This window comes from Parasteatoda tepidariorum, chromosome 4 (assembly GCF_043381705.1).
Source record: "Parasteatoda tepidariorum isolate YZ-2023 chromosome 4, CAS_Ptep_4.0, whole genome shotgun sequence".
Classification (NCBI taxonomy): Eukaryota; Metazoa; Arthropoda; class Arachnida; order Araneae; family Theridiidae; genus Parasteatoda; species Parasteatoda tepidariorum.
Window position 1 is genome coordinate 75,305,971 of NC_092207.1, and position 7,969 is coordinate 75,313,939.

A 7,969-nucleotide genomic window follows, 5' to 3' on the forward strand; every position below is an offset into this window, starting at 1 on the left:
ACCACCTTGTCTGGGAAGCAAAGGTATCCTGTGCGCAGTGTCCATCACGTTGCAAAAATCATGCCGTTGGTGTCGAAATTGTCGACCCTTAACTGGCTGTTGTGGGAATGCTTTACTTTACTTTTATATTATAAATAATTTATATTTAGTAATTTTATTATCAGCTTTAAATTAACCTTTCAACGTGTGTGATTAAAATTATGATTACGAAATTAAAAAACATTATGAGGAATTAATTTTTCACTCTATTACAAATAATATTTTCAGAGAGAAAAATTTGAAAAGTGTTTAAAAGAATAAAATAGAAAAAAATTTATAGATGAAATTACATAGTTAGCGTACAAAATAATTAGATTCAAATTACATCTTAATAGAATCGGGATCTAATTATTGAAAACAAGTCTGCGTTATGAACAATTTCGAAACTCTCCATAGAAACTATTTTTAATTTAAATGAAATTATCTTTTTAAGGTAAAAAAAAGCGATGGACGCAATTTAACTTCGGTATAGCTTCACTGAGTAAAAATAAGTTTTATTTCCATCGAAATATGCAGTGTTTCTTTGCTAATACTAAAATAGTTCGTAACAGGGAACAAAAAAAAAAGAATACCGTAATTGACATCTTCAGTGTCAGTATGTCTGATAAATAGTTCTATCTTGGGCAACTTAATGATAAATAATCATTTTCATTTCAAATATTACATTTACACAAGTAACAAAACCAAAGTGTTCTTTTTGCCCCAATCCTAAGTCCTTAATTAGTTTCAAACAATTATATTAGCCAAATTTTTCCCCATGTAATTGTTGCCTCCAGCTTTGCCCGTTCGGAAGTGCTTTGATTTCAATAACTATATACAAGAGATGTCCGTGGGTCGGGATGGGTAGGGATCCATGTACAACAGGTCGTGAGAATGATCCCTGCCGATCGAAAGCAAAATGGTGATAGGTGCGCGCTAAATCTATCGGGGTCGCAAAGTCATCCGAGTACCCATTAACAAGTCTAAGATGGGGTAATATTAGGGAACTGTAAAACGGGCTTGACCGTATGTAAGTGTCAGAAGTAAAATTCTTAGCCACAGATGGCTCCACTGAAAAACTAGTAGAAGCGCACCCCTCTGCCTTAAAAATAGACTTGTTAATATTGACAAATGGCGTAAGACAAAAACAACAATAAAGATGTCCAAGGCCGGGATAGTCTGGTAGGTAGGGCACTGGGCCAATGTCAAAGATGTCGTGGATTCGATTCCCGCTGGCCGAAGAATCCCCCCCCCCCCGTGTTGTAAATAGCGACTGATGCAAGTTAAGTCTGTCGAGTCACAAAATCCTCCATGTTCCCATAACAAATCATACCTCTGGGGGCACTGATGCAGGAGTTTCCTTGTCTTCTGGAGGCTACGGAAGGCTTCTACAAGGATACTACAAGGATACTTCTACAAGGCTACGGAGTTGATCATTAGTAGTCGTAAATCCAAATTTGGGTGAGCTGTTCAACTACAGTTATTAAACAAAGATGTCCTTGAAGTAGTCTACATTTTTGTGTGTTGATTTTTAGTAATAATTTAAAATCTTTCTGGCAGTCATCAAATTACACAAAACCCCGTTAGAATCAGTTCGAGACATCAGAAGAAATATTAAAATTATTTTCATCTCTACCATGAGAAAAGATCTCATCCTAATACAAACAGAATACAGAATACAAACAGAATACTAATAGAAGTACAGCATTGCCATTGCCTGCTGTACTTCTTCCTCGCGCACTTCTCGATCCGTAACTTGAGCATCTTTTGAAATTGGAAGGCATGCTCCGTCACCAATAAATACGGCATCATAGCATTGGTTATATTTAAAATTTTAGCAGTCATTTTAAAAAAGATCAAAAATAAGTATAAATAATTACTTCTTAACTAAGTTTTTAATTCCATTAAAATGCAAAATTATTCTAAATAAATAACGTATAACTTAACTATTCAACACTACTTAAATTATTACTTAAAGCAACCGAACAAAATGATTCTGAATAAATACGGTACTTACGTTCTATCGCAACGCTATTGGCGACGTAACATAACAGCCACATCAACAAAAAAAAAATGCCATCGGAGTTATCCCGGCTAGCTAACTCTAGTAAATAATATTACAACTGTATATAATAATAACAATAATAATAAGTTAATGAATTAAAAAATCTAAGGAAAATAATTCTAAGAAAAAATTAAAAATTAAGAAACATAATAAATTAAGGAAAGTAATAAAACGATTGTTAACTGAATAAATGTTACGTTTATTTGACATAATTTCAGTTACGCTTTGGCGGAAAATGTAGTATATCAGTAGTATATAAATGTAGTATATAATATAGATAGTGAAGTAAAAAAATTAAAGTTGTGATCACCTTAATACGATCACTAGTTACCCATTGGTTACCCTCTCTGGATTGACTCCGTTAAACGCCACAACATTTCGAATCATAGGTTGCAAAAACTATCTCAATTGAAGTTTGTCTTCGGATCCTTCTGTACGTGTTTTAAGACGTCCCAAAATACTTTCCCTTCTTCAGCATTCATATTTATATTGAAATCACCGTCAAGTCAGTAATTATACGTTAATAATAAAAGAATATGAAAATACTTTAAATTTTTATTATGTAAACACATTAAAAATGCCTGCTAGTGAAAAGAAAAAGAAAAACAGCAGCAGTCGCCATAGCAACGGATGCAGTGACGACGCATGCGCACTGTTTTCTGTTACTCTTGAACAAAATTGAAAAGTGTGGACGCCATCAAACTCAAACCAAGACCCATTTCGACAACTCATCTTTTTCTTGAGTTGTATTTTTGTAGAAAGGCCACAGCATCTTTTTCACTAGTCTGTAAATTCCATATTCAGAATCCCATACTTACACCTGCACTAACATTTTCTCAAAAAATTAGTGATTTATTCGGCATATAATAGCATAAATATCTTGATAAAAGTGTCAAGTAGAGCTATCATAATTTTTTAAATCTAATTATTTCGCAAAATAAATGATTTTTCAACAATGAAGACAGTTTAGAATAATTCGAAAAACAAAGAGAAAGAATCTGTGCCGAAAATTATTGAATTCGATAAAAATGACTCCATGTTAAATATACGAGAAAAAGTTTCTTTCCGTAAATTTAGGTTCTCGGCCAATCAAAGAATGTCACACATATGTCGTCCCTCTCTAACGAAGTTAATTGGAAGTAACTCTAGCCCTATCACTATGTGTCTACACTAGCTCCACGAAAACTTGTGTTTTTTAATATCCAATACTGATTAAAAGAAACAATACAGAGAAAAAGTTAATATTGATATAGGGGAAAAACAGTATCATTTACAGCATATATGATACTGTTTTGGTACATTCACTGAAAATAAAATGTGCTCATAAAAGTGTGAAAAGAAAATTTATAAGTTACTTTTGTACCTTAAAAATTTTCTTTGGCAAATTTCTACAAGAGTATTCACAAAGTACTTATGCACATTAGATTTTCCGCATTAGATTTTCATTCGTAATCTAATGATTTGGCGACTAATTTGACAAGCTAGCTACATCATTAAATTACTATTTCTACATCGATTTTAAAGAAATTTCGAAAATAATTATAAGAAAATATAAAATTAAGAAGAAGTTCATATAATTTAGATAAAAGTATCTTTGCAAAGACACTAGTAGAAACAGTTCTCAAGTGGTGAAGCAGCCCTAGCGGCATACGATGACATTCCTGCCATGGGTTCTTATGCAATTCTTAATCCTTGTGATGTCCCTAACTCACCTCAAAATTTGTTCCGTAGTTTCAGAATCACCCTGCATATTAAAATAGATAATGAATATGTTATAAAATATAGGACATAATATCATAATATAAAAAAATGAATTACTAGAAATAATTTTTTTTCATTTTATTCATAAGACAGCAAAACCTTTTTAAACAAAAGGAAATCATTTGGACTATCTATTTTAAGTATTTCAAAAAAATGAAAACTTTAAAAACTGTTACGGTTTTATATTGTACCGAGCACAGGGGTTCGCTTCGATTAGAGATCAATAAAAAAGTCTTTAAGATTAAAAATACGTTATCGTAAATTTTCAAGGCTAACTTTGCTTCAGAATAAATTTTTTGAAAGTTTTTTTTTGTTGCAAGATATTTCGCATAAGAACGTGAACCCCCGATAAGCTGTTCCCACACTTTGGGAAACGCTGTTCTAGACGATTCTCGCTTGACTCCATAAATAATGCTCCTTTCGCTTAAAAATTCGAAATATACAGAACTATCATTTGGTCGTCATGTATCGCCAAGTCATCAAGATTATCGCTAAGTCGGCAAAAAAATCGCCAAACCGAATCTTCCATAAGAAATACATTAGACAGTATTTTTTTCTCCAAATTACTATAGAAATTCGCTACTTTTTTGTATTTTTTCGAATTAAACTGCTCATTTAAGGTCCGTCTGATATATTTAGCCCCATAACCAAAGAATATTTTCAAAATTATACACACATCTTCAAATCTTTCTCTGGTACTATACGGCCACACCGTACAAGTTTGTTTCCTCACAGAAACATAAAAAGTAACATATTACATGCTTATTACACTCAATGACATTATGCAGTAGAATAATTTATGATCACTTATTATTCTGATGACTGGAAGCAGCAAATAAGGAAATAATTTCGTTTCATGTCCCTATAATGATTTGCTTGACTTACATTAAACATACACCGTACTTGTCTTATCATTATTATTACTATTTTGTTTCACTCATTTTTTCAAATTAGCATTCTTTATAGCGTTCATATTCTTTGATTAAAAAAATAATGAAAATGCATCCTCTTTCATTTCGCATATGATAAAAGAAAAGAAAAATATTCCTTGACTTTCACTTCCATCAATTCTGTCACGGTGTCTTTATTCATTATGGCTGGAAGAATGTTGCTAAAATTAACTCCTCTTTTCATTTAAGTTTTTTAATTATTATAAAAGTTCCAAAGCTGCTTTAATGATATATAACAAGCGTACCATTCTTTTAATGAGTTTCTGAAGAAGATAATAATGCCTCAACTTTTCTAACGCATAACATGTTAATTTATATGTTTATTACTCCAATTTCGTTAATGTAATGAGAAACAAAAGATGTCTTCATAAAAAAATGAAATTTTTTTTCAGAATACTAGTATGTTTCACCCCCCTCCCCGTTCGTTGAGGCTCCCCAACCCCCGAGATTGCTATACAATCTTTTATGCTTTGCTCTAAACCCATTTAAAATGTGTTCCAGATTAAAATCTTAAGAATTTAAAACAATTATTAAGACATTTAAAACTATTTCTTCTTCAAATAATTAAAAAAAAAAATTTCAGCCCTAAGTTATTTAACCCTAAGTTATTTAACCAGCCCTAAGTTATTTAACTAGCCCTAAGTTAAGTTATAAATGGCACGAAATAGAAAAACTTGCAGAAAAACATTAATTATGTTTTCGTCAATAATTATATGCCGCGTCAATTTCAAAGGCTGCGTGAAACGTGATTTTCAGTGGTGATAGAGGTGTTGCGAAGTCGAACATACTATCGCGATCACCTCCTGGGTTCAATCTATTAAAGTGGTCCCTCCTTAAAGATGCGGCTCCGTTAAAAGGTCTTAGGTTAAAAGGTGTTTCAGAAGAATTTTAGAGCATATGTAATTCAGCATAGGTTTAATATAGTATAGTTTCAGAAATATTGAATTGCAGTTTATTTCATCAATACCATTGTGAATAAAATATTCGCATCTTACTCTATATAATGAATCATGCTGAATACGATAAAACACATCACTATTTAAATAATTGTAGAGAACAACTTCTCCGTTTAGTACATTTATGATGTTAGGTTTAACAGCTTAGGAACCCTCTCTATAAATGTTTAAATCTGAAAGATTTGGTGGGGGTTAAAACTGAGCTTCAATGGACGAAATGGGACTTGAACTTGTTATTTAGGAGATATAGAACAAACTTCACTATCGTTTCCTGTTTCGTATTTCGTAGGTAAAGCTGTTATAAACTAAGCAAAAGTTCTATCAAATGTAACAAAAATTCTTTTTCTAAAATTATTAAGTCAATTAAAATGGATATTATGAGTTATGATAATGATATGAAAAATGAAACATGAAATATTTATTTTGCTAAAAAGGGTTAAAACTTCTAAAAAAATCTTGTAAATTAATGTACTGAATAACAAAATTAGTAAAAGTTTTTTTTAAGCAAACTTTCTATTAAATCGAATATAGCTCAATTTTTAAGAGCCTTTTACATAAGGCCTTTACTCCCGTTTCGACCCTTAAGATCTATTAAGAAGTTAACATTTTAGGTGAAACGAAAATATAATTATTTTCTCATCTTAAATCCATTTGAAAAACGTAGCTTTCATAATTTTTATTCCATTTTTTTATTTTAGTTTTGTATATAATTATTTTTTTTTAAGAAAAAGGCCACTCATTAGCTTGATTTATGGTAAAGCAAATTATGCTTTCAGCAATTAGAAAGTATTAACTTATGTTGTTAAATAGGCTAGAAGCTGAATGTGATCTTGAGCACTCAGAAGAAGCTATATTTGCCAAAGAGTGTTTGAAATTCAGTTTGACTTCTATGTGTCATTTAAATCGCAATAAAATTTGCTTGTAACTGTGGTTGTTACAGGTTCATCATGAGATACAGTTCAGATTTGAGTAATTTAGTCAGAGATTAGTCACATGTTTAATTTTCGAACTTTAATTTCGATTTACCTCAGTTGATTAAATAGCAATAAGTTCTACTTTTCGTGGTCAATAAAACAATTCCAACTTTTTAGGAAGATGATCAGAAAAATTGCTTTTTGCTATATATTTTTTTGCTTTAGATTTTGATTGGATCGGCCAAAAAAGAATTTTTTCTCAAACGATCAAAAGCTATATTCAATTAGGAATTCCCTTTGGTGATTAAATAGTAAATAATCCCACTTTTCGTGATCAATAAACCATTTCCAACTTTTTTAGGAAGGATATCGGTAACTTCTTTTTTGCTAAATATCATGACAAGCTTTACTTGGATCTGTCAACAAAAAAAAATTCAAACATTCGAAAACTTAATTCAATTTTGATTTACCGTTGGTGATGAAATAAGTTTCACTGTTCGTGATCAATAAGACATTTTCTATTTTTTTAGTAAAATGATCGGTAAAATCCTTTTTTGTTATATATCGTGACAAACTTTGCTTGGATCGATCAGAAGAAAAATAATTTTTAAAACGATCAAAAAATAATTCAATTTTCATTTACATTTAGTGATAAAATAGCAATAAGCTCTACTTTTCTTTTTCAATGAAAGAATTCCATTTTTTTTTTAAGAAAGAGATCGGTAAATTCCTTTTTTCTACATATCTAGATAAAATTTTCCTCGTATGTTAGTATTAGTCAAAAGAAGTTTGAATTTGAATTGTCATCAGGCAAAGAGTTAGTTAATTTTATTTTATAACCGTTGTTGAACAGCTGACTCAATTGCAGCAACAGCAACTCAACTCCGTAGTCTTGTAATCTTGAACCTAATTACAGACATATATGGCAACGTTACGAGTAAAAGTACAACGTTACGAGTAAAGTAACGAGTAAAAGTACAAGTATTTTTAAAAAAAGTAACGAGTAAAAAGTAAAAGTAAAAGTACAAGTACTAAACAAAAAAAGTAACGATTTAAAAGTACATTTCTAGGAAATCGAAAATTCAAAGTAACCTAAAATTTTATTGAATAATATTCTTATGTTCTTTAATGTTTTTGCAAAATTGTTGTTATTTATTTAATTATTTTTAATTTTGAAAGTTATGGACATTAATTTATTTTTAAATTCGGAAGAATATTATAATATAATTTTATAATATAATCGTATAATATAATTTTAAAATCAAATATAATTTTAATATCAAACTTTTTATGGATTTGCACGAA